General features: G+C 58.5%; 1 protein-coding gene across 7 annotated transcripts in view; it reads left to right on the forward strand.

Moving 5' to 3' along the window:
* CAMTA1 (calmodulin binding transcription activator 1) overlaps window positions 1–26,932 on the forward strand; it is a 637,675-nt gene that overhangs the window by 580,904 nt on the left and 29,839 nt on the right. The window contains exon 1 of one of the 7 annotated variants that reach the window (XM_037500530.1): window positions 9,186–9,202. The exons of the other annotated variants lie outside the window; for them this stretch is intronic. The gene's annotated coding sequence lies outside the window, so the exon portion shown is untranslated. Of the gene's footprint in view, window positions 1–9,185; window positions 9,203–26,932 lie in introns of those variants that run through there. 7 annotated transcript variants of the gene reach the window in all.

Here is a 26,932-nt window from a genome sequence, read left to right on the forward strand (position 1 = left end):
CCTTTAGCAGCTGACCACAGCCCACCTTCCAGATCACAGCCGCCCGGGTTCGCCCTGCAAAGTGTTCCACCCTACACGCTGCTAAAATGCTCCCTCCCCTCTGGTCCTGCTGGTCTTTCCCCTGCAGTGGGTTTGGGGTGTGGCTCTCCTGGAAATGTGTACTCTAGCTCTGCTGTAGCTGCTTCCGCCGCCTCCCAGCTCCCAGCACGCGGGACACCTCCTTGGCGTTTGGCTTCCGCGTCTCACTTTGTAAATCCTTTCCTCGGCACTTCTTGCCTTGTGATCATTCATTCACTGTCTGATGCTGGAGTCCCGCTAGGGCCGGGCACTAGGCCAAGGGCTCGAATCAAAACAAGCGGACAAAAACAGATAGGCTCCGTGCGCTCACCCAGCTGACCCTCTAGAGGGGAATCAGACGGATCCCCCTGGGCCAGGCTGACCCTCCGATGGGAACGGGGCCACTCCTTGAGGCACCTGGGGGGATTTCTGGAAGAAATGACGCTGGAGCTGAGACCTGCAGGTGCCTAAGTTCCCTCCAGGAAGGGGGAGCAAGCTTACCCCAGGCTGAGCAAACAGCAGGTGCAGGCCGTGCATGGAGGGAAGGGCATGTGGAGGGCGGAGAGGTAGAGGCCAGGCTGGGCGCGGGGCAGACCCGGTGGGCCGAGGGGCGGTGGCTGTCTCCGCAGAGAAGCCGCTGAGGGTTGGAGAGGTGGAGACTTGAGACTTGAGCAGGCCTGCCCTCTGGCCACTCCGCGGGAGCACGGCTGGAGGGAGGCCAGCGGGTGGGGTGGGGCGGTCCACCCTTCAGCTGAGCGCCAGTGCGGGGCTCCGAGCGCCTGGGAGAAGGGACAGAGTGAGGAGGCAGCTGGAGGGTGACGTCAAAGGGACGTGTCAATTAGATGCGGGGGCTCGATGTCATCGTGCTGCAGGCTTGGGCTGAGTGTGAAGGGGCTTTGGGACATCATGTTGCAAGACAATAGAGAGCAAATGGACATAGTTCCTAGAGGGCAAGGAAGAGCGTGGGCAGGAGAGCCAAGTCCGTGGCATGTCTGCGTGGAGGTGGCATTGGATAAAATGGGTCAGGGAGCGGATGAAACTGACAAAGGTGACACTATAGCTGAGTCCGGAGGCCGAGGACTGTTATCTTAAATCATCATCCTGCCCCCAAAGCCGGGGAACACAGAAGGTGCTCAGTAAACGTTTCTTCAAGGGAGTGAAAGGAGGATGATGGTGGATGGGAGGAGGGATGGACGGAGGATGGATGAGAAGATGGATGGGAGGAGGGATAGTAGGATGGCTGCATGTCCACACACCCAGCTTCAGCGGTCGTCTCCCCACAGTGTCCCTTTTCCAGCACCCACATGTGACAGTGCTCACGGAGCCTCACACCCAGCAACGGTGGCCCGAGCCTCAGCGTCCAGAGTTTGACTGTGGCTCCATCATCGGGGCACGAGTGATTCCTCCCCGCAGATCCCCGTCTCCATTCTCCTGGAGTTGCTGATGCTTCGAGACGCAAAGCTCCGACCCCAAATCACACTGTTGGTCTTTCCGACATGGCCAGCCATCACCCCACAACTATCCTATTTGTTCAGTTGCATGGATGGCAGGCCCCCGGGCAAAGATACCTCCACCATGTGGGTATTAGTGATCCAAGGGCTTAGTGATCACCCCCCAGAAGGTGAGAACAAAGGCCAGACCCCTCTTTGGACAAGGTTCAACTCTTTACTGCACAGAACTGCCCTCCTCGCCCTCATCTGCCTCCCCTACTCCTCACCCCAGCAGACCAGTTTCTCCTGCCGTGTTCGTGGGGAGAGGAAACAGATGGTGTGGAGTGTCTGGTGTGTTTTGTGTTGCTGCTGTTGTGTTTAAGGCACCGCCCTGCGCAGGCCCCGGGCAGCGCTCGGCAACTCTTTTGGGTCAAAGAACACATTTTAATATGAAAAATGGTCTGGGTGAATGCTTCGACTTCTGCAGAGAACACTGTGCGAAGCTCAAGATTTGTGTGGGGACGTAAAAGTAAGTGGCTTACAGATCAGAGTGATGTGAACTAAAACGAGAAATCCTAGGCGCCTGTGACAGCTAAGGGTATTATCCTAACTTAGTATTTCAATTACCTCTTTAAATGACTCACCTGTGCCAGGTCCCGTGTTCTGCAGACGAACCTGCATCCCGCTCCGGCCTGCAGAAGGCACCCCTGGCTCCAGCAATGTTCTTTTCTCAGTAAAGTGTCTCCCGACGGCTCCATTTGCTGCAGCAGGGTTATAAGTAGCTCCATTTGGAGTTGCTGGGCCTCTTCCCTCTCATCCTCTCTCCCCCTCCCCCTGTCCCTCTCCAGTGCTGGGGGCTGGAAGCCTCAACAAAACCCCAGAACCTATGGGCCTCCACCACAGCACACCCCAATCCTGATGGGAAAGGATCTGGCCTTGTAAGTGACCAGCTGGGGGCAGACAGGGACCTCGGGGCAGGGTGGGGGGCTTGAGCAGAAAAACATTCCTGTTCAATAATTCTCCTTTAAGAGAAAGGGAAGACGGAAATGCAACTTTCAGCCACCTTCTAAGATGTTAACAATTCAGTGTGATTCTTAAGGCACAAAAAAATGCATCAATGCTCTAATTTTATAGCTCAGTGATGCTAATGACAACATCCAAAGGCCTGGCCTGGTCGCCAGGAACAGTGGAAGTGCCAGCATGGAGCTCCCCACTGGCCTGCCTGGAGGGGCTGCAGACAGCCACGAGGCTGGGCGTGCTGCGTCCAGAGCCCCCAGTGCGCTGGAGCTTGGAACTGGCTGGTGCCTCTATCACCTGTCGTGATGCCCACCCGTCCCCGGAAAAGCAACAGGAAAAAGCCAGCTCCAAGCAGAGGGCGTCCGAGCAGCAGGAAGTCTGAACCTCCCGGCCCATTCTGCACCCGAGGACAACATTCCCCACCCACCCTGAGGATGCTCTGATTTGATCCCCAGTAAGGGAGTGAGTGGGGGCTCTTCTTGTATTGAGTGAGAGGCTGAATTAAAGTTGGGAAGGTGGGCGGGGCTGCACTGCCAGCGCCCACACCCCAGGGTGCCAACTGCTCTGTGGGTCCTGCAGCCCAGGAGCCAAGCTCCCAGCTCCTGTGGGGACCCGGCTGCAATGAGAGGGGCCACAGCAGAAATGGGGCCCAGGGTGCCAAAGGCAGACCAGCAGGGATGGGGGACCTGTGTGTGTGTGGCCTCCCACTGCCTGCCTTGCTTCCCTAGTCTTGGCTGCGGGCTTCTTGTCCTTGGTAACAGGAAACCGGATTTGCCCTGGCAGCATAACCAGGGGTTTATTGACTTCGGGGTTTATTGTTCCGATAGTCTTAGGGAACAGCAGATGCTTCCCTAAAATTAGGGAACTTTCCAGGCCTCTTTTCGATGGCACGGAGCTTCAGATTTCCGTCGGCAGCAACTGTCAGGGAGGTGATTTCAAAGTGGTTTTGCGGTAAATATCCGGAGCCACACAGCACACCGGCTTCCCTGCGGTCAGAGTCCCTCCTTTAAAGGAACAAGCCTGCTTGGCGAGGAGGCCCACAGGGCTTAGTGGGCTGCGAGCAGCCTCTGGGGCAGACTGGCTCTCTCTTGTCCCGGCTCCATGGGTTTGGTGCCTCCCCGCGCCCCGCCTGGGTTTCCCGCCAGGAGAGGCCAGCAGCACCTGGGCACCCGCATGTTCTCTGGCCCCAAGATGGTGCTTTCTCTCCAGAATGATGGAGGGCCTTGGGCCCTGGCTGGGCTGAGCGGCCTTGAAGAGGCCACCGTAGGCTCCTTCTGCATGGGTGGGTCACAGCTGGCCCAGAGCAGTACAGCACAAGCCAGCTGTGCCCAGAAGAGGGGCTCTGACAGGGCACTGGAATGACAGACACAGGTTCTCAGGGTGCCGGGGCTGCACGTCCGAGGTCAGGTTCTGCGGGGGTGTTGTCTCCTGAGGCCTCTCCCCAAGTCTGTCCTCTCGCAGGCCTCCTCTGTGTGCCAGAGAGGCCATGCCTCCTCTGGTGAAGGCCCCGGCCCGGTTGGCCAGGACCCACCCTCACAGGATGTTTAACTCAAGCACCCCTTTAAAGGTTCTTTCCAAACACAGTCTCTTTCTGCTTGAGGGGACATCACAGCTTCAACATATGCATTGGGGGGGAAATGACCCAGTTCATAACTGAGCTATTCTCCAAAAATGGGGTGTCCTGCATGAAGGGATTTCATCGCTGTCACAGGGCCTCAAGATGTGTCCGCAAGCCCCGGAGTGGGGCTGTGACTCCGAAGCCCAGAGCCAGGCTCTCAGGTGGAGTTTGCCACGAGGGACTGGGTTTTCTGACTCTCGCCAAGGCGTGGCCTTGTCACCTTGCCTGGCTACCCTGTGACGTCACATTCCCACCTTACCATGAGCCACGATCTCAGAGTGGGAGACAGCAGTGCCGGGCCCTCTGACTCCTGAGCAGAGCGTTCACCTCTTGGCTCCCCTGCCTTGGGGGGTGCGGCCCACACGCCAGCTGGCCTGGCTTGGGCAGCTCAGAGGGCCCACACCTGGCCCTGCCTCTTGAGTGTATTTGAGGTGCATCGCCCAGAGCCGGATCCCAAGGTGGTGCTGAGTTGACAGGCTTGGGAAGGTGCTGGGACCCAGTCTGTGGAGAAGGGGCCCTGGCACTCTTGCCTCCGGTTCCCCTTGGTTGTAGCTGCGAGGCCCAACAGAGAAGCTGCTCGGTACTGCAGCTCCGCAATGTGGAGGGGAGGCTGTCGCCACTCACTCATGCACAGCCGGGCAAGCTGCTTACCCCTGCCGTGCTGCGGTTTCCTCCTCCGTAAAATGGCCCAACTGCACAGGCTTGGTGTGAAGCTGGAAGGAGCTAATGTGCATAAAGAACTTAGCGGGTTCTCAGTGAATACTGATGTTGCTGGTGGTGATGGTGGTGGTGATGGTCATGATAGTGATGGTGGTGGTGCTGATGGTGGTGCTGATGATGGTGGTGATGATGGTGATAGTGGTGATGCTGATGATGGTGATGATTGCCCCAGAATCTCTTGACTGACTCCATCCAGTGGGCTTCCTGGTGGTGCCTTCTTTTGCAAAGCTAATCATTGATCCTTTCTTACATCCCGTTCCTTTTCTCTTCCTACCACACTTGAGATGTGATTAACACACCCTGTGATTCACCCCTTTGACACTTAAGATCGCAGCTTATGTCTTCACCGTCACACTTTCATTTTTGAAAATTTTCATTTCCCCCCAAAGAAATCCTGGAGCCATTACCATTCATTTTCCCTGCCCCCGGCCTCCCCGCCCCAAGCCCAAGGCAACTATTAATCTACTTTTAATCGCTATGAATCTGTCTCCTCTGGACACCTCATGGAATGGAATCGTATAACGCGTGGTCTTTCGTGGCTGACTTCTGACTTCTTTCACTAGCATAACGTCTTCGCTCTTCATCCCTGTTGTAGTTTGTGTGTATCAGTTCTTTCCTTCTATTGCTGTGTCATTGTTCTTATATATGTTTACATTTCTCTTGGGTGTGTATAGCTAGGAGTGGAATTGCTGGGTACTATGGGAACCTATAATTAGCCTTTGAGGACTAGCCAGACTGTTTTCTACACTATTGTACATCCCCAGCGGCAAGGGATGAGGGTTTCCATTTCTCCATATTCTTGTCAACACTTGTTATTGTCCTTTTTTATTTTATGCCAGCATTCCTAGTGGTGTGAAGTGGTCTCACTGTGGTTTGGATTTCATTTCCCCAATGACCAATGATGTCAAGCATCTTTTCAAAGGCTTATTGGCTCTCTGTGTATCTTCCCTAGAGAAATGTCTATTCCTTTTCACACTTTTTTTTTTTTTTTAAGATTTTTGTTTATTTTTGCATAGAAGAACTGGGGTGTAGGTGGGGGTGGTGGTGAGAGGACTTACCAGAGAAAAAAATGGGTTGCAGAACAGGCAGACCTACTGAAATACACTGCTGAGGGGAGCAGCGGGGAGACAGGAGAGGTCTGCTATGCCATGTGGGTCAGCTCCCTGGCTGGGGATTGAATTCAGGCCATAGGGGTGACAGCGCTGAGACTTAACCCCTAGGCCAGGAAGGAGGACCGCCTTTGCATACTTTTTAGAAACTGAGTTGTCTTTTTTTTTTTTAAGCTGTAAAAATTCTAGATACAAATCCTTTATCAGATATATGATTTGAAATATTTTCTCCTTGCTCCATCTTGAGTGAATATTTACATTGACATAGGGCATCCAGCAGATGCTAGGTCCCTCTTCCCTCTGCACCCAGGTGCACCCTTGAGTTACAGAGGCGAGGGCTGGATGTGGACTCACTGTGTCTGCTTCGAAGGGGAAAAACTGCACTTGGCCTGGGCGCTGCTACTGGACTCATCACTGAGTAAAGTTTTCTTGTTCTCTATTTTGAAGAGCAACCCAGGTACACTCAGAGCCTACCTCATAGACATGCTTGCCCTGCTGCTCCCTAGCCTGGAAGAAAGGACGGGGAATGACATCTCGTGGGCCCTGGTTCACAACATGTCAGGGGCCCTGGCTGGCTTCAGGGGCATCTGCCACCCTGCCCGGCAGCTCCTGGCTATCTGGACATGGGCCCAACGCCTGGGTACCCCTCCCAAGACAGAGAAGCAGTGGGGAAGCGGAATGGCAGCTTTTCCATGAAGCCCAGCCGGGGAACAGTAAGGGCCTTTCCTGCTGCAGAATCATCCCCTCAGCCTGCCTGAAACAGTCATTCCAGTTGGGGCCTGGGGCCCCAACAGGACACAGCCCATGTGTTGAGGCACCTGCGACCCTGCCTTTCTCATGTACCAGGTAGACACGGGGCTGCTGCAGGAATGTGAAGGGTCACAGGGTCCTCCGATCTCCTTCTCAGGCACCTGAACCTCTGGCCTTTTAAAATCCAACCCCCAAAAAGATAAGAACCTGCCTGAAAAGACAGCAAAGTCTGGAAGTGCGGCCTGAGTCAGGAGGCTCATCACCCAGGGCACCCTGGCTCGGCAGGGTACAGAAGCAGTGCCTTGTGTTGCCTCCCAACCCCACCTCCCAGTTGGTGTCTGTTGCTTACAGTCCACTCCAGGCACTTCAACAACTACTAGCCAGGTGCCTAAAGCCTCCTTGGCACGGTGCCAGTGGCCAGGAGACGTACAACTTCCTGCCTGCTCTCAGGGAGATCAGAGCTGTCTGGATCTTGGCTATTAGCAACTAAACTTTAAAACACTTTTTATGAATGGACATGTACATCTGGAAAAGTGTGTATATTGTAAGCATGTAAAACACAGCTTAGGGAGTTTTCACAAACGAAACCCAGTGCCCAGGTCAGGAACTGGGCTTTGTCATCCTCCCAGAAATGCTCCCAGCCCCAGTGCAGACCCAAGTGTCTTGACTTCTAGTAGCGACAAGTGCAAACTTGTACTAAGTGCTCCTGAGGTGCAGGCACTGGTGTGCCTCTCCGGGCTCATTTAACTCCCACCCCACAGATAAGGTACAGCAAATGGGGCACACAGGTGGGAGGTGGGAGACTCTGACTTTGACCCTGGGTGGTCGGTCTCCAGTTTTCCTGGTGACCACCCTTCCAGGGCCCCCAAGAAGCGCACAGACCCTCTGCATGCTCACCAGGTGCTGCCACACCAATGCATGGCAGTGCTCCCAGGCCCGTTCGTCTCAGAGTGTCAGGAAAAGCCACAGCGGGTGAGGAGGTCTGAGCCACCCTAGTGAACAAGGAGTGGCCCTTGCACGTGAAAGGGGAGGTCTTAAGCAGAATGTGGGCAGTATGGTTCCCGTGTAGTAAGGGTGGGGCAGAGGCAGAGCGGGGCTCATGAGGCCATTATGTTCCGTGTTCTAGCTTTATCCGGACAGGCTTGGAGCAGGTGGGGGCCTGCTCAGGTTTAGTGTGTGTGTGTGTGTGGGGGGGCAGCCCAGAAGTGACCTGCCTGGCTCCTGGCTCAGAGGTGTGGCTGAGAGTGAGGGACCCACCCTAACCACCGTCCTGTGCTTGGTCCTACAGCTTCCAGGTTCTGCGGTTGTTTTCCCGGGTTTGGGTAGGAGACTCCGCCCCTTTTGAGCCTCTTTAACTCAGATGGCAGAACAGAGACATAATCAATTGTAGAGATAACGGACCGTGAAGGGGAAGAGGGGGGCGCATCGCGGGTCTACCTGGCTCGAGCACTGTGCGCAAGGCCCCGGGGCGGGGGTCGGGAGGGAGGGGGGCCGGACGACGCGGAACAGCAGCAGGACGACAGACTTTACAAGGGAAGGCGGAGGCGGCTCCCGGGGAGGCCCGGGGAGGCCCGGGAAGTGTGGCCTGGGTCCGGGCAGGAGGGCGCGGGATGCTGTGACGCACCCGCATCCCGAACTTTGGAACTCCACGCCGGCCGGAGCGGGCGGGGGCCCGGCGCTCGAGCGGGCGGGCCCTGAGGGGAGACGGGGCCACGGGGCGCGCCCGAGCTCCCAGGGGGGCGCCAGCACCGCCCCCGCCCACACGCCCCGGCCCCCCGGCCCGGGCCGGGCCCCGCGCCCGGCGTCCCCGCGCCCCCGCGCGCAGCGCCGGCCCCTCCGCGGCTGCAGTGCAGACGCCGCCGCCGCAGGGCGCGGAGACGGCGCCGGGAGCCGAGTCCGAGTCCGACGGCACCGGGCCCGGGGGCGGCGGGGGCGCGCGGCGCGGGCGCCCGAGGCGGCTCCTGGGCCCCGGGGAGCGGGCGCGGCCGTCGGGCTCGGAGCCGGCCCTGCCCTCGAGGGGCCGCGCGCGCCCCCGGCGGCCCGGGCGGGAGAGCGGCGGGGGGGCCGGCGGGGGGCCGCAGGGCCGCGCCGCCGCCCGCGCCCGCGCCCCCGGCCGAGCCCGCCGTCCAGCGCGGCGCCGCGCGCCCCGGGCGCAGTTCCGGCGCAGTCCCGGCGCGAGCGGCCCGCGCCCCACACCTGCCTCTGCCCGGCTCCGCGTGACGTCGCGCGCCCCGATTGGCCCGCGGGGCCCGGGGGCGGGGCCGGGCGCGGTGAGCTCACCGCCGCGCCCCGCCATTGGCCCGGGCGGCGCTCGCGGGCTGTGGCGGGGAGACAGCGGTACCCGGAGCCGAGTCGTTCCAGCTGCGGCGTGTGGAGCTGAGCGGGTCGGGGCCGGGCCGGTCGGGGTCGGGCCGGGCCGGGCGGGGCCGCGCGGGGAGGAGGAGGCAGCCCGGGGCGGCTCGCGCCAGCTGACGGAGCGGCGGCCTCGCCCGCGGAGCCGAGTGAGTGCGTGAGGCGCGGGGCGGCCGGGGCGCGTGCGGGGCGAGGGCGGCGGCCGGCGGGGGCGCGCGGGCGGCGGGGGCGCGCGGGGGCGGGGCCGGCCGGGCGCGCGCCGGGGCCTGGGCGTGGGGCGCGCGCGTGCTCGCGGCGGGGGGCGCGCGTGTTTACGCGACGGGCGGGCTGCGGGGGCGCGAGGGACGCGCGTCTGGGCGGGGGCAGGCGGGGGCGCGCGCGGGGGGGCGGCGGGGGCGCGCGGGCGAGGGTCCGGGCGGGCGCGTGGGAAGCGGGCGCGGGCGCGGCCTGTGGGGCGCGCCGGGAGCGAGGTGTGAAGGCGGGCGTGGGTGTGAGCACGCGCGCGTGTGCGGGCGGGGGCGTGTGCGGCGCGGGACGCCGGGCGCGTGCGGGGGCGGCCGCGGCTGCTTTTTGTCTGAGCGCGCGGTGGGCGCGAGCTTGCGGGGCGCGGGCGGGGACAGGTGCGCGCTGGGCGGGCAGCGAGGGGGCAGGTGCTCCCCAGGCGGGGAGGGCAAGGGGACAGGTGCCCCCTGGGCGGGAACAGGTGCCCCCGGGCGTGGGGGTGGGAGGAGGGGACAGGTGCCCCCTGGGCGGGGACAGGTGCCCCCGGGCGTGGGGGGTGGGAGGAGGGGACAGGTGCCCCCTGGGTGGGGACAGGTGCCCCTGGGCGTCGGGGGTGAAGGCGGGGACAGGTGCCCTGGCCGTCGGGGATGGAGAAGGCCCGGACAGGTGCCCCCTGCGCGGGGGCAGGGAAGAGGGTCCAAGACAGCCCTGGCCGGGCCCTGCCGGGCGCGGGGGGCTGTGTTCAGCGGCCTGTGGGGTGCGTGATCGTGTTCTTGCGCTGTGCGCGGGCAAGTGGTGGTTCAGGGACAGACGCTTGGAAGAACTTTCTGAGCGTCTGCTTACCTGCAGACCAGGGACCTGGAGAGGCTGGCTCCGCCCGACTCGCACCTGCCACCCGAGCCCAGCCGGCTGCCGTGGAGGCTCAGCCAGGCTCGCCTGCTTTTATGGCCTCTGACTTCAGTTCCTGCACGTTAGGGGGGGCCTGGGGTCTTCAGGTGTTTGAGGTTCTTTTCAGTCTGAGTAGATGACTGCAGGCATCAAAACAAATTTCTCTACAAAGCCGGCATCAAAGCACATTTCTGAAATTACAGTTCACTTGCAAATTGTCTTAATCATTTGCCTCATCAGGGAGGGCGTGTCATGTTAAGGTCCCTTTTGTATTTTGTCCGTTATTTCTTGGGGTGTTTTTCTGTGGGCAGAGCTGAAGTGGGAGCGGAGCACATTAGCAAAACGGGGGACTTGCTGCCCGTGCTTGCAGAAGTGCCCGTGTAGCTGCTTGTTTTGGTCGAGTGCGTCATGTTTCTGTTCTCGGTGAGCCCCAAGCCTGACATGTTGAGGTGGGGCCCCCGGTCTCGGTTGTGGCGCGATGTCTGGCTCTGGAAGAAGGAGTCCTTTTCTCTCTGTGCAGAGTTCCCGCACGGAGGCTGTGTCCTTTACAGAAGTGATTGCTGGGAACCTGATAAAGACATTAAGCAGCAGAACTGTTCTCCGTGTGTGTTTATAGAAAAATACCGTATTTTTTTGAGGGCCGGAATTAAATGATCGGAAAGAAGCTGATGTTTCTCTTTGTGTTAGATTTAGGGAGTAATAATGTTTAATGTTCCAGAAAACAGTAATTACGTGCAGGATATGTGTTTCCTAAGTCAATTTAGGAGTGAAAAGAGGCACGGGACCACTGCAGAGTCCTACGGGGCCTGCTTTAGCCTCATTATCTTCCTCGAGAGACCAGCGCTCTGCGGAAACAAAGTACTACAGTAGTGAACATCAAATTGTATTGTGTGCAGGTTTTTATCAGTCCTTGTCAGCACACAGGCACCATCACCGTGTCCCACCCTCCTCCTGCTCCGACTGCTGGGCCTTCCTGCCGTTGTGCCTGCTGCCTTCCTGGGCTCTTCCAGAACACACGATGACAGGTGCACAGGTGGAGCTGAGGGTTTTTGCCAGCATGTGAGAAACTAGTGTAGTTAAAGATTAGTCGACACTGGAAGTTTCCCAAGGGGGAATTGGGGTGCGTGCGCCCATGCTTGGATTCTGAGCCCCGCTCCAGACGCCTTCCCAGGCTAGAAACAGCACTGGTAGGGGGTGGGGGGTGGGGCAGATCTGGAGCTCCCTTGGGAACCGCCATCATTTCTCTGATGTTTTGGTTGTTGCTACTGCGCACGCCTAAGATTGCAGAATTGTGCTTGTGCTTTTAATTACAGTTCAGGGAAAAGTCGTTAATAACATTTATTTGAGATCCAACTTTAAGGGTCACCCAGGAAGGTCGAGAAAGGCCGTTGTGTTCCACATGACCTGTTCTTTAGCCGGCGCAGTGGCTTTTCTGCAAGTCTTCTTTTTTTCACACGGTCCCCTCTCCAGCCCTTCCCCACCGGTTCACCGTGTGCCTGCCCTGTCTTTCACGCTCACGGGGCTCTGCTTTCTCTGACTTTAAAGTGGTTTTATGTTCAGACTCCATCGATCTTCTCTGAAGGAGACTGGGGGTGCCCGGGGTGGTTCACCATCAGCTTGTCACAGCGCAGCGGCTGAGTGCTCAGGCGCCCGTCTCAGGCCCGCGTCGCTTTGCCAAGAGGCGCTTGGCATCCACACGTGACCCTGTTTGTTCACGTCCTCCTCATCTTTTTCAAAACACGGTGACGTCAGGGGCTCACAGATACTTAGGACACAATGAAGCGAGATAAAAATAGAGGAAATAAAGAGGAATTAGGCAAAAGGAAGGCGAGGGAAGAAGAAAGTGAAACAAGGGACCGATGACGCACGTAAACAGGGTGCATCCTGTAAAACCTCACCCACTTTCAAGAGCAGGAGCTGTGCGCAGGCTTGCGGGAGCAGGGTGAGTAGTGCGGGGTGCAGGCTGTCTCCTCACGCTGACCCCCCGCCAGATCTCGTGGTATCCCAGTAAACTCTGCAGTGATGGGAGAAGTCAGAGGAGGCGCGTGGAAACACTCCCACGCTGCGTGTTGATATGAGTCCACGCTGATCGTTCAGGACATCTCCGGGGCCTGCTGGGTGGCACAGCTGGGTGCTGGTGGCGTCACCGTCACCTGATGGGAAGAGGCCATTGGGGCTCATGAGCGTGAAGACCTTGGGCAGCCGTCCTGCCCCGTCCTGAGCTGTGTCCCCAAGCCCAGGACCATCTTTTCTTGGCTGTTGTCTGTCTTAACACAGCAGGCAGGCCTGGGGATGCTTTTACAGCCAGGAAGCCACTACTCTCCACACTATGGCTCATTAAAACCGTGTTGTGATTCCTTGTAAATGGTGCCTTGTAGGGGGCGGGTGGGGGCACAGTGCCGGTGTGATCTTGCTTCATTTCAGTGAAGTTCTTTCATCTGCTAATTGCGGTTTAGTTTTGATAGTGTCCTGGCACCGATAGTTTAATTTTCTGTTGTCTTGTAAGCCTTGGAAATAGTGTAGCTTCAGACGTGACATGTCACATTTCTATTTAGACACATGACGTATCAGTCACATCTACGCACCTGCTAGATGTCAGTTGTTAAGCAAATTATAACTCATAATTAAGTATTCATTTGGGGGAGGTGAAATGGACAGGAATTTGACCAGGGTGAATGTTTACAGGCGTTAGGCAGCCCATGCCGGGCTTACGTCCTGGCCCGGTCACGTGCAGGTGGTGACAAATGGCCTCCGAGCCTCTGAAAATGCTAGTGTTTATCAGCTCCCAGAATCAGCCCGCTGGTCTCTATTTGCTTCTCACCTCCCTCCTCCTGGCTGACTCTGACCACCCACCCAATCTGATCCTCTCTCTTTGCCAGTCTCCTCTTCCCCCCAGTTACTCAGCAGGAATCCTCTGTTGCCCTCAGGCCCCCACTCTGTGCTCCTCCCACCTCCCTGCTTTCTGGGCCTCCCTGAAGGAAGCCTTCTCCCTCCTTGCCCAGAGGAGAAGTTCCGCTCTAAGGGCGAGGAGGCACCTTAGCTCCGATTCCCCTACAACACCCAGCGATTCCCCTCCAACACCCAGCGCGCCGGAGTCCGGGAACAGAAGTGTCATCCACACCGTTGTGGTTGCTGGAAAGATGGTGCTGCTCCCTGGGCAGAGCGAGAAGAGCGCAGCGAGGACATGTCCTTCCCGCCTGCAGCAACCTGGGCAGCAACCCTGCCCCGACACCTCGCATCACGTGCCACCTGCTCGTGGCGATGTGGCCACAGACCCCACAGGCTGGCCTGTCACGGCCAGGTCACGGGCTCAGGCCACGGTCCCTGGTGACTGGCTTTTCACTGAAGTGGTCTTGAAGTGGCCCTAGGAATCCGGGCTCGCCCGAGTCCCCCGCCCACAGTTAAGACCAGCCAGTAGCTCTCTGGCTCAGAGTGGTGTGGGGGGCAGCATTGGCGTGGGGGTGCTTTTGGCTGAACTGGAGAATCTCAGGTGGGTTCCAGAGACTCCACCGTAGGTTGTCCGGGTTTCATAGGCGATTCTCGTGACACTTGTATCCTACCACTGAGTTGCTTGGGATACAGAATCATTTCTTTGAGTGTGTAAGTGGAAGCAGAACTTCCCCAAGGTTTGTGTGGGGAGAGGATCCACCTTGCAGTAAGGAGACTCCCCTTGGGCCACAGAGCACCAACTCAGATGGGGTCTGTGAAAAGGGGAGCAGCTGGCTCTTGTGAAGTCCAGTTTGGGCAGTACCTGCAGGGACCCCTGGTTCTGAGGCCCAAAGTAATGTCACAGGACCCTCCCTGTCGGGCTTGCCTCGCCACAGCGTCAGCTTTCCTTTCAGGCCAGGGTTCCGAGCCAGTGGCAGGAGGGCCCTCCCGTGGCTCCGGGCTGACTGCAGGTTTGCTGAGTGTCTCTGGGAGGACACGCATGCTTGACTCTGCGGCCGCAGCTTGAATAAGGGAATTGTGTGAATAAGGGAATTGTGTGCTCCCTGGCCAGCCCTGGCTCGCCACCCTGGGGGCAAGCGTTGGGGTCAGCACCGGGGAACTGAGAACCACCGGAAAGAGACAAAGGTGCTGAGGCAGGGAGGGGAGGAGGGTGCGGGGCTGGCACCCACTCTTCCTGACCCCGCCCTGACGGTGGCTTCCCTGAAGAGCACTTTAACTGACACCGCCAAGGAAGGCTTCACCCTAGTCGCCTTTGAAATGAGAGGGAGACAGCAGAACCCATCACCTTTGAGCAGTGGGTGCTAACAATTCCTAGGACCATTTTCAGAAAGTACAATTCAGTTCCTTAATAATACACACCGAGGCTTGGGTTAATCCACCAAGGCTTGATTGACGTGTCCTTTGTGTCTTTTCTGGTGAAAGAAACCATTTTCTCCCCTCTTCCCGGAATCGGTCCCCCTGGCATTATTCTTTCATGTGTGCAAAGGCTGTTTTATCTAGTACAGAAAATGGAAGTGACCAGCCTACAACACTTACGTGTCAGTTGCCGATTTCCCAGAAAAAAGGTGCAATAAACGGTAGCTCGGTTCCCAGGCTAGTCTGCGAACAAAAACCTTTTGAACCCATAATGGATGCTCTGCATTTGCGGGAGAAGAATGAGCGTCCCTGCATGGAGACTGTAGAACACGGAGCGGCTTAGCCTATGTAGCATCTGAACGCGTGACCTGCACTTACAAAATAAATGTAATAGTTTCAAAGCAAATGAAGTAGTGAGCTTCATGTTTGCATAGTAAATGATGTCGCTAGAATAGCAGTAACATAACACCCGTCAGTGGACGCTTTCTGATGAAGCTTCTTAGGTCTCACAGTGGTTCTCGACATCTGTCAGGTTTAGCTCTCTTGCTCTTTAGAAGAATAAACCCAGAGTAAGTTGTTTCTTGATAAAGTAACCCTAACCTTGTTATTATCCATATAATAAAGATCCTGTTGTTAAGTCTCAAGTGGAACAAAGGAAATAGAGAAGCCCTTCGGGTGTGTCTGGGAGAGGAGGAACAGTGAGGAGGGAAGGCGCCTGGGGGGTCAGTGTTGTCTGGCCCTCGGGCAGTAAGAGGAGGGAGGGGGTGGCAGGAAGAGGCCCGGCCCTTTCACATGGGTCCCTGGTGACAGTCTCCATCACCTGACTGCACCCGCTCCGTGCTCGCGGGGCCCCTGGCGGGTGAAGAAGGAAAACGAAGAGAAGGGCCAGGAATTTCCGCACTCAGAGCCCTTTGGGACGGCTTTTCTGTGAGAACATCACCTACGGGACGTGCTTATAAGACGCTTCCACCCCATGTGCCCACGCAGAGGTGCAGCTACGTCTGGGAACATGCCGGCTCCATCCGCTGCTTCGCGGGGACATTCACATCCAAACAGGAAGGCTCAGAAAAGCTGCGGAGGAATGAAATGTGAATGTGTTCAGCTGTGTCCACCCTGGCCTTTCCACCGCGTCCTGGTGGGTGCATGACCTGCTGAGCCACATCTGTGGCCATGACAACAGGACACAGTTGGACAGAGCGCCCTCGGGGCGCTTCTGGGCTGTAGTTTTTAATGCTGACACTGCCCACAAAGGTCAGGATCCTTTAGATTGTGTTAAATTCTCACCTGGGGATTTCACACCAGCACAGAGACCTTTCTCGGGGTCCTGGGCCCTCAGAGTGCTCAGGGCTGCAAGGCTGTCAGCGGGGGCCCACCAGTCACTGGATTGGCATGTTTACCTTCAAGTGGGTTAGAAACTCATAGCCACACTCTGTCCATCAAGAATCCTGGAGGGAATGGCCCATTCTTTTCCTGCTTTATTGCTAGACTCTGCACACATTTATTCCCAAAGAGAAGACGCATGCTCTCGTTGCAGTAAAGCTGCTGGTGGCGGACAGGACATTCGTTGAAAACTAATAACAACTGAAAATCAACTAAGGAAAGAAAACTTTCAAGAAACTGAAAACATTCAACACCCCGATTAAATGGTCGGTCTTGCCAAGTCCTGCTCCAGAAAGGGCGAGCAGTAACGGACATGCACCCCTCCGCCTGGCCTGACTCCCCCTGGACTCGAACCACACCGTCAGAGGGCTGTGGGGTCTACGCTGTGGGGCGCGTTCAGGGGTGGCACTTGGGGTTCCAGGTGCTAAGTTGTGCTGAGCCACCCTTTGAGCCAGTGTCCGCCGGGGGTGCCTCTTGTTAGGATTGTCTGAAGAGTTCTTCTCCAGTCTTAGTGACCCAGAAGGGGCGAGCTGTCTGGGGCAACCAACGGCCATCTGGAAACCGATTCCCTCCCGTCCTGCTTTGTTTGCCTGGTTCAGCTGAATTCAGGACTCATCTTTAGCCATTTGGGAGGATTTCTAGTGTTTTCGACAGAAATGGCCTTCCCCGGGCCATGCTGTGCTTTTCACGAATCTCCATCTTCCTTGTCTGCTGTCGGTCATGCCTGCGTTATCAGCCACCTCAGATATCTCGGAATCCAGGGCCTTTGGTGCCAGTGAGGGCAGGGAGATAAATAAAGGGGTTGGGGGTGATCAGGGCAGCAAAAGGGAGTTGATCAGAGGAAAGGGAGGGCCCCGAGGTGGGAGGGTGCCCTCCTGGGGCAGTGCCGTGGCTGTTTGAGTTGGTTCCTAACCCTCCGTTCTGTTCAGCTGCTCCCCAAACCTTCAGCCTGGCCTCCCTCCTGAGGGGTCGTGACAGCAGCCCACTTTGGGATCTGTGGGGTTAGCCGGACAGGATGGGCCGCAGCTGTGGGGGTCACAGCCACATCTAGTGAAAAGCCCCCCTCCCCCAGTACATTTTTCGCCTTTCCAGGCCTCGGTCAGACGTTCATTCAGGCCTCCCTGATTGGGGTCTGCCACAACTTGAAGGTGGCTTTTGTCGGCCGTAGGGTCCCCAGGGGTACTTGTAGACACGGGGGTTGTCACGGGGCACGTGGAGCCCGGAGTCAAACGGGCCCCCCAGGGGTCACGAGGCTACGGAAAAGGAGCTCAGGGCGAACCATTTGCTGAAACGCTGGTGGTTCCCTTGGAGAACTGTTTTATTTCTGTATAAACCATTTCAAGTGGTAGAGTTTGAATTTTTTAAATGTTTATTCCACTATGTGTCACACCTATGACGAAGCTTAAAATAGTATTTTAAAATCAATCTATTGGAACCTGTTTTATCTGTGCTCAAGTAACAGCGATTTCCTTTTTAAACATGTGCCTTTCAGTCTGAAATTGGAAAGTCCTTCTTCCCCGTATTTATTGCCACTTTTCACAAAATTTTCAAGCGTGAAAAATTGTTATTGTAGTTAGAACTTTTGAGTTCTGGGAACAGAAAGCTCCCTGTGTAGAATCTAGTGGGGTTTGGCTTGTTTTTTTTTTTTTTTAATACATATTTTTAGATCATCCTGGACTTGAACTCTCTCAGAAGCTGATAAACAGCGGGGTCTCCTGTGAGGTGGCAGCCCAGGGTGACCTCTGCGAGAGAGGCCTGGCTGGCAGCTGCCCCTGAGGGTGTGGACAGTGAGCGGGAAACTGGCTCTCCATTCGGGTTCTGAAAACAGCCGGGGGCGCCGGGAGACACCTGCCAGGGTCAGGGGTGTGCGTGGGGAGCCGGGGGTGCTTTTCAGCATCTCCTCCAGGTATGTGAGCTGTCACGGGTCTCGCTAGCAGAGTTTGTGGCGTTCTCGACGCCTGCATTGACCCTGTCCTCACCTTGACCCCCGGTTCTGAGGCAGACTCCCCCAGATGAGAGACTTGCCCTGTGGGCAAGTCCATCAAGTGTCAAACTGTTGTCCCCAAAGTCCTTGACCCCGAAACACTTGCCAGGCTCGAGTGAGAGTGTGAAGAGGGGGCCGGCCTCGAACGTCGTGACTGGGAAGAGCACGTCAGAAGTGAGAGTGGAGTCGGGTGTCCGTTCTGCGGGGTGTCCTGACCGTCACCTGCTGGAAATTCGCTTTGTCTTTGCTTTCAACATGGGGGTCCTAAGGGGCTGTGGGTTTCCTCCACCTCTCCCTGGGACGTGGCCAGTGGGGGCGCCTGTGGCCGTGGGGGAGTGGCAGCTTGGGGAGAGGACGCCAGCTACACAGTAGGGCTGGCTGCGTGGTGTGCGCAGGAGACTCCCCGGGAAAGGAGGCTACGTGCGGGCACCGGTGAGCCGTCCCTGTCCGAGAACACGACCGTCGTTTTCGGTTAAACTGCTCAGTTCCATCCTCTGAAAGGCAATGCTGCCTCCCTCTCCACGTTTCTTCAAATGTTTCGGTTTTTTATGGAAATTCACATTTTATGTTTCAAACCTGTCTAAGGAAGTCTGAGTAAACAGTTGTTTCCTGAGGTCCCACTGCGTGCTGGCTTCTGCGAGCCTGGAGGTGCCGTTCCTCCCCGCGCGGCTGACAGGCCGTCTCTCGAGCGGTGCTTCTGCTAGACGAGGAGCTGCGGTAACAGCCCGGTTCTCTGAGGTCTGTGTCCCCGCCGGCCTCCACGGTCTGCCCTCGCGCCCATGGAATGGGGGGCGGGGGGGTTTGGCCACGCACAGCAGGGCTCAGAGCTGTGACCTGGCGGGTGCTCATTGCAGGGTGGGTCTGTGCCGTCCCGATTCTCCATAGTTCTGCCCCCGGGCCCCAGGGCCTTCTGCGCAGGGCCGACTGCCACGGGTAAATCACTGTGCGCTCGCTCATCCCCAGGGCTCCGTATCTGCTCCTCTGTCTTCCTCCATCAGGCCGTTCAGATCCCAACCCACCTTCCCGTCCCGTGTCTGCCTCCTCCCCACCCAGCTTATCTCCAGGCCGCTCTCCCCAGGCCATTTCCCTGCCGCAGTGCCTGTGTTTGGCTTCCACCGGCCTCCTGGGTGCTGACTGCCCGGGCATCATCCTCCAAGTGTGTTGCTTTCTGAAAAGTTTTCAGACTTGAAATGCGCTGCTGCTCCTGTGGTCCCCGCACCAGGCAGGTCGGGCATCTGCTCCGAGCCCCTTTCTGGTGCCCTTGGTAGTTAGCTGTGCCCTCAGCCTTCCAGCTGCAGCCCGGAGCGGCTGCTTTATTGACAGTGAAGTCAGCTCCCGCATAATTTGGGGTGCTCTTTAGACGCTTTGTGCTGTGTCATGGTGATGAACTCCCAGGGTGTCCCACTAAAGCCTTGGAGAAAGGACACTCGGCTCCTTGGCCCCCAGGGCCCGCGGGCTCCAGGCCGAGGTGTCGGAGGCGAGGTTGCAGCAGGTTGGCAGGTGGCTGTGTCCTCGGGACATGTCTGGTCGGCTGTCTGCTGGGGGCTGGCCGTGTGGCCTCCTCAGGGTGTTTCTTGCTGCGTCTGAGCCTCTGAGTGGCGAACAGTGCGGCGCCAGGGCCTGGAGAAGAAGCAGGAGCCCCAGGTCACTGCGGATGAAGCGGTTCCGTGAAGAGGCTCGTTTCCACTTCCAGTGTTTGGGTGGGGGAGTTGGGGAGTTTTTGAAAAGTGGAGGATGGCGGCCTTTTTCTAAGGCTAAATTTAGCCATTGCTTTGGAAAATCCGAGCGTACAGCCTGTGCCTTATCTGCGCCCGGCCCGGCCCCTTGCCTCTGCACCGGGACAGCCTAAGGGGCTTGCCGGGGCCAGCAGCTCAGATGCTCCGTTTATTCCGGGAAGGAATTAAGTGACTTCATCTCCCCCCCTTTCTGAGCTTCCTAAAAAATTTAGGGACTTCCTTAGCAGCGATTCAGTTCTCTACAGAAATAGCTTGAGTCATGCCTCCTTTTGCCTCATCAGCCCTTCCTGCCACAGCCGCAAATGGAATGAGAAATGGCCCCTCGTCCCCAATCCAAATAGCAACAGGCGCGCACATGTGCGCCTGAGCTACAAATAACGCGTTTTAAAATAGCAGGTGGTATTTGACCATCGCTCCTTCATTCATTTACCTGCCAAGGCAAAGCCTTTCCTTCTACTCTGGCCACAGACCCGAGGTGGCACAGGCACACAATTGTCCTCCGAGCGCTCGGGGTCAGCCTTCCCCCGCCCACTCCGGGCAGGCGTGTCCGGACACACTTTCTGGAGCTGCTGTGAAAACCTGCTGCTTTTGTATGTTGACACTATGAAAGCGTCTCGTTTACACGACAGCCTGACTGGCTCATCCAGCGGTTTGTGTAAGGATGGGCCTTTGGTGAGGGGCCTGCCAGCCACCTGTGCCCCACAGACCCCCTGTCACCAAGGAGAGGCCAGAAGATCTAAAGGCAAGGGGTCCAAATTTTTAATGGGAAATTCAGTGGTTAAAGAAGAGCAGCGTGGCTGTGAAGAAGTCAGACAGCCTGCGACCCCTGGCAGTTACCCAGTGTCCTCCTCTGAGCCCCGGGCAGCCAGCCCAGTGGCCTGGCACTTCCCCGCTTCCTCTCAAGTCAGCTCTGTTGGGTTCTGATCGTCTGGACCACTGTCTCCACCAGGAGAAGTGATGCAACTGCTGGCTGGTGCGTGGCCACCGGCGTCCGCTGTGAAGGGTGTGGCTTGCTCGGGCCTGACCCCACAGCCCGGATGGCCTCATCAGCACACTGACCTCCAAGAGAGGCTTAGATTAGAAAATGGCCATTGCCCGAGTACCCGACCCGGGTCTGAGCCCCTGCCTCCAAACGCTCGCTCCGGCGGGGTGACACAGAGGAAGGAAGCCCGCGTTCGCTTGTGATGCACACTCAGGACACGGGCCAGGCATGAGGCCTCCTGGCTGCACGGAGCCCATGGGAACTGGCCGGTGTCTGCCCATGCCCGATGCGGTCAGCGGCCTGGCCTGGGGCTCTGAGCCTCTGCTCCCTCGTCTGAGAAATGAAGAGGAAAATCTCTTAGACTTAAACAGCGCATGCAAGACATCGATGATAGCAGCACAGCAGCCACTGTTAGTGACACTGAGGTGATGCTTAGGCCTCAGCCTGGAGAACAAGAACCCACTGGGAGCAGCTATGGACAGGCTGGCATTGCCTGAGGCCACAGGCCTGCAGATTCCGGGTTCCAAGAGCAGGCCGAGGAGAAGACCTCTGACTGGCTGCTTGAGGCAGCTGGTAACGCATCTGGCAGCTGGTCTGCCACCTCACTGAAGAGTTTAAATTTTATTTTGGGGCTTCCCCTGGTGGCGCAGCAGTTGAGCGCTGGGTTGTGAAGCTGCCCACAGCCTCTGCAGCGCTGGTTCGATCCCCGGCCGGCTGGCGAGAGTCCCACATGGAGCGACACCTTTCCTGCTTCCCGCTGCTCCCCTCAGCAGTGTATTCCGTCAGTCTGCCTGTTCTACTCCCCACTCTGGCTCTGATGAATTCTCTCACCCTCCCACGCTTCTGACTGTACCCAGTGCTTGTATAAATAAATAAATAAATCTTAAAAAAATTTTATTTTGTAGGCCAAAATAAAAAAGGGGAGGGAGCTAGGGTTTTTCTAATACAAGATCCTGTGCTGCCTCATGCTGTGCTGCTCGAGTGGCCACGGGAAAGACTGTAGTTTCCAGGTCCAACCCCGAGGTCGAACACGACCCCGAGCGGGCAGCGGGGGCAGCCGAGACCCAGCTCCTGCCTCAGACACTTGGGGCTCCCCTTGCTGGCACGCGTGGCTCTGGCCACTGAAGAGTTGGGAATGTCCTTTCAGCTTCTCTTGATCTTTGTGGGTCTCAGGGCTGTCCTGGGTTGTGAGTGTGTGTGTTCTCCTGTTTCCTCCTCTTGTTGGGGAACCCCGGAGAGCTGGGATACAAGGGAGCCGGGTAGACTGTCTTGCTAGGACCCGCTCCTGTACCGAGAGGTACAGAAATTAGGGGCGTCAGTTCCCTTTTGTTCTGTAATACACCAGGAAGGCAGCTCCCCAGAGCTTGACGTACAGGTTGTGACAGCCAGGTAGCACACAGCCACGTTCACCAATGTCCCGCCTGCCCCGGAGATGCTCTCTGCAGGGCCAGGCTCGCCCTGCTGGCTGGGCTGGGGTCGGAGACGGCCCCGGGGGCTCACGGGTGCTGTCGCGCGCATACCGCCATAGCCGCGTGCCATGATGCCGCTCTCACCGCCAGCGCTACCGCCTGGGGCCCAGGAGCAGCGGCACCGCAGCAGTGCCCCACACCGGTCTGGCTTCTGAGCCGGCCCTCCAGGAAGAGGGACCAGGGCTCCTCAGGGTGCTGACTGAAGGCCAGGGACACGTGGGACAGTAGATGAGCCTGGAACAGCTTGTGGACAAGGTCTGGGGGTGCTGAGGGGACACGTGTCTGAAAGAGCCCCAGGGCAGAGCTAGGCCCTTGGCCTCACTTGGCACAGACCTGGACCGAGGCCCAGGTGAGGGTGCGCCGCCGAATTCCTGCTGAAGTAAGCAAAGGAGCAGAAAGGTACAGAGGGAGACAGCTTCCCCACGGGCCCACCAAGTAATCCTCGCAGGCCTGCCCCGCCCAGGAGGCCCCTTCCCCCGTGCGTGGGCTGGACACGGTGACGCGCGTCCACACGTCCTGGGCGTGACGGGACAGCGGGCGCTGATGGTTGTCAGCAGAAGCTCTTCTGTGAAGCCGCCGTCAGCACACGACTCTGCCACCAGCAGGAAACCCAGGCCGGCTCACACGGAGGGACACGCAGCACCTGAGCAGGCGCCCCGGAGCTGCCGCAGTCGGGGAAGGCGAGGGAACAGGAGAAGCCGTCGGGGCTGGTGCAGCCCGGTGTCCCGGTCGGCTCCTGGGACAGAACACGCGCGGAAACCCGAATTGGGTTCTAGCAGTGCGGCTGCTCAGGTCTCCGGCGTGGTCGTAGCGGTGACGACGCAGCGCCGGCTCAGTGTGGACGGACGCGCGTGGCTGTGTAAGACGCTAACGTTAGGGTCACTGGGGGCGAGGTACGTGGGGACCCTGCGACTCTGCTATCTTTGCAACCCGTTCATAAATCTAAAATTACTTGAAATTAAGATATGTGTCCCCAGTGGCAGGGCTGGGTAGAAGGGTCCAGGCAGGCTAATGGTGCACGTGAGAGGGTGTTGCCTCTGCAAAAGCTGTGCCCCCCCGACAGACGACAGGGACAGACCATGGCAGCCCCAGGTGGGAGAGCTGAGGACCGCGGCGGCCCTGTTCCCAAGGTCACTGGGTGACAGCACTGCGCGTGGTGGGTCCCACCCCGCCCTCCCCATCACAGCCGCTCAGGCTGGAAATGGCAGCTCTGCTGAAAGGGGGGCTGTAGGACAGGCTCAGGTAGAGACTCCGGGGGTGCTCAGGAGCCAGTCTGTTAGGGTGTAGGTTGTCAGAATCGGCCCCGCCTGGGGTGCAGGTGCGGGTGCCTTGGATGTGGCAGGAGGGACGGCTGCGTGACAGTTGGGGGTCCTTGCCCCAGAAGCCCTGCTTGTCAGGCTGCCTTGGAGAGAAGGGCTCCACCCCAGGAGGGGCTCCGGACCCATGCCCGGAGGTTCAACCCCAGAGGAGGCGGAATGCAGACCTCCCCTCACCCAGTCTTTCAGGAGAGGGGGTCATGCCTCGCTATCTTGGGGGTTGGAAGAATCGGAGGGCCTTGGCCCCAGACAAGAATCTGGTACTTTCTGACCAATCAAATCTCTTACTTTTGACCTCGCCTGTGCCGCTGGCTGGTCCCGGCCTGGAGGAAGCCTGCCCCCTGCGGGGCGGGAGTGTGGGGCCCAGCTCTCCCCACGTCTAGCCTCCCCAGGATGTGAACTGTCCATAGATTTCCAGCCGGTTCTTGCAGCCACCACAGTTCTTCCCACTAGAAGCCCGGCTGTCGGCACCGCAGGGTTTGAACTGGCCCTGGCCTGGAGGCAGCTCCTCCTGCTGCCTGTCACCCATGTGTCTGAGGGAACGTGGTGTTTCTGTCCTCTCGGGCCGTGTGTCTGTTGTCCGTGCTATCGCAGAAAAGGCTCCTGGACCTCCTCTCCTGAGCCCTGTCCAGAGCCCCCCCGCCGAAGCCAGTAGAGTGTCCAGGTGTGAGGATGCGTGGATTATCCTTTTGGTAGGTGGACGGTGGCCTCATCCCCGATAAGCACCGGGAGCTGGACGGGGCAGCTGACTCGGGGCTGAGGCCTGTGGAGGGGTGCGTGCCTGGCCGCTGCCCGCACTGACGTCCTCACTGTGCTCCCTGGCCACCCTGGGGCTCTGAGGTCATGGTGCGGAACCTCAAGGCCAAGCCACTGTCGGCTTTGCGTGAAATGTCACGGAGACAAGCGGAGCCAGGCCCATCGGCCCAAGCGCGGTGCCTGTGCGCCCACCTGCACACTGCTGAGAGTGCCTGGTGCTCTCAGGCCGCAGAGTGATTTGTTGGCAACCAGTGAGGGCAGAGGTGCCCTCCCTCATGACCAGGGGCACCCCCCATGCCTGGCACATAGCAGATACTCAGTATTTTTGTGTGTGAATAAGCAGAATCTTTAAACTGTACTTTTTTAAAAAAAATATTTTTATTTTTTTATGCATAGAAGAATTAGAGGTATGGAGGGGGGTGAGGATTCCCGAGAGACAGAGTGGGGCACAGAACAGGTGGATCCACTGAAATCCCCTGCTGAGGGGAGCAGCGGGGAGACCGGAGAGGTCTGCTGCGCCGTGTGGGTAGCTCCCTGGCTGGGGATCGAACTCAGGCTGTGGTGGTGATAGCGCCGAGCCTGACCCCTGAGCCACCAGGGAGGTTCCTAAACTGTACTTTTTTACTCTAACCATAAAATACTTTCATATTTCACAATAACTTTGTTTTACTTGTAACTCATAATCACAATATATGAAGCAATATCAGCAGCTCTGAATTTGCCAGGAACCTTACAGTGACATCCTCATCATCATAAAGCTGTGAGGCGAGAGCCTAATGCGGGCTTGGGGTGGCCCGTGAGGGAGACGCTAGGCTGTTGTCCTGGCCCCACCCCGAGCGAACCTCCAGACAGGCTCTGGTGTGGGCGCTGTTCACAAGGAGGGGCCCGGCCGCAGGCTCTGCTGCTTGTCACAGTGGCAGCTGCGCCCTTGGGTGCCAGCACAGCCCTTGCCACTCAGTCCTTGCCCCCTGAGTGGTTTCTTATCTTAACTCTCACTACCTTGGCCTTTCGGAGTGGAGTGGACTGGCTCGGAAATGCTGCCCAGCATGATAAGATCTTGCTGAGTGGCAGGTGGTACTGGGGAGGGTGCCAGGTGCAGCCCAAGCAGCCCCCTCAGGGCAGGACAGAGCACTGGTGGGGTGGGAGGGGCGCTGGATGTGCCACCCGGAACAAAGGCCGGTGACCTCTGTGCAGACTCCAGGCCTGGTGACATGGAGTGACTTGGCCTGGAAGAGCCGTGGGCAGAGCCTGGCCCTGCTGTCTGGAGGCGCTGTCTCTGCAGTGGCCACACTTGGCAGCCAATGGGCTGGACGGGCTCGGCTGCACCTCGGCTGAGCCTCTGGGCCGGCCGCAGCACCCCCTCGGGGCCACACAGCTGGATGGGTGTGCCCTCTCCTCGGCCCCCGGATCCACCCAGGGGTCAGCCACGTGCAGACCGAGCTCTGAGACGCGCGGGTCTGCACACGCCGCCACCGACGTGAGAGCAGTGACGGCTGTCGAGGCTGGAAATGAAGCCGGACTTTTCGGTGGGGGGCTCAGTGTCCAGGAGCAGCTTCGCGGTGTGGCGGCGTGGCCAGCGCCGGCCGCAGTCAGCAGGGCGTCTGTGACAGAGAACAACGGCCCTGCCCCTTGGAAACGACCTCTGTGCCTTCTGCAAAATTTCCACTTTCTCGTGCGGGGGCGTGCAGTCTGCTGCGGTGCCAGCGCCACCTCCACGGCGCTGCGGGCACCAGCGCCCCCTCTGCAGCCGTTTGTTTTCCCTGAGTGGCTGTGGGCAGCTGTTCCCCACGTGCCTGCCTGTGCTGGGTCCCCCCGCCGTGGCGGCCCTGCGCTGGGGTGCCCCGCAGCCAGTCCTCCGAGCTCATCACCTTCCGTTGGTGTGAAACTGGAGCAGGGGCGGTGCCTTTCACTTTCTAAGAGGAAAGTTGCTGCTCCCGGTGCTGTTCCTGGAAACTGCTCATCCGGAGCCCGGGAGTCTCGCCTGCAGCGTCCCTCCTCCTGCCCCTGCGCTTCCGTGACGTGAAGTCAGCTCTCGTCCGTAGTGGAACTTTGCCTGCCAAGCGGTCATTTGCTCTCTTTTTGCCATAGAAGAAGGGGGTTCTCCCTGCGGGGTGGCCTGGTCCTGTGTCTTCTCCCCTGCAGCTTTTCCTTCCTCCCGCTGCCAAGGTGCTGCTGAGCTCAGGCCCTAGAGCCCGAGATGAGTTCCCTTCTCCTGCCTCAGCTTCCTGTCTGTAAATGGGGCTCCCAGCCCTGCCTCACGTGACCGCTGTGACGGGATGGGAGCAGCGCCCCGTGGGGGCTGCATCCTCAGCGCCTGTTACTTGTCTCGCCTGGGGGGGCCCGGCTCCTGGGCCCCTCCGTGTGGGATTTACAGCCCGCGCGGCGGGGAGACTGGGAAAGGACCTCTCCGCGCTGTCTCGTGATTCAAGTGACTATTTTGAAAGTAGTTGCACCCGTCGCAACTCGAGGGGGAGGTGTGTGGTCACAGCTGATCAGCTTCAAGACAGTTAATTCTTCTGTCCGCAGGTGGTGATGCCCGGCATCTCCCTGCGCGGAGCACTGATGGAGATTTTTAATTCATTCAATTCTCACAGCCTGTGAGGTCAGCGCAGCCACACTCCCCATTTAAGAGTCGAGGGAACAGAGGTGCCCAAAGGTGGTGCTCAGGGTCAGAGCCAGGGGTCTTGCCAGCTGTGTGCCCCCAGGGCCCCACCCAGCCCTCCAGCTCCACTCCCTTCCCCTGGTCCATCTCGCCGTCCTGCCTCAGGGCCTTTGCAGCTGCCAGTCCCTGCCCAGCCCTGGACAGATCCAGCTCCCTCGCCTCCTCCTGGTCCAAGTGTA

The sequence above is a fragment of the Talpa occidentalis genome, unplaced genomic scaffold (genome assembly GCF_014898055.3).
Source record: "Talpa occidentalis isolate TD23 unplaced genomic scaffold, MPIMG_talOcc4v2.1 talOcc4.9, whole genome shotgun sequence".
NCBI lineage: Eukaryota > Metazoa > Chordata > Mammalia > Eulipotyphla > Talpidae > Talpa > Talpa occidentalis.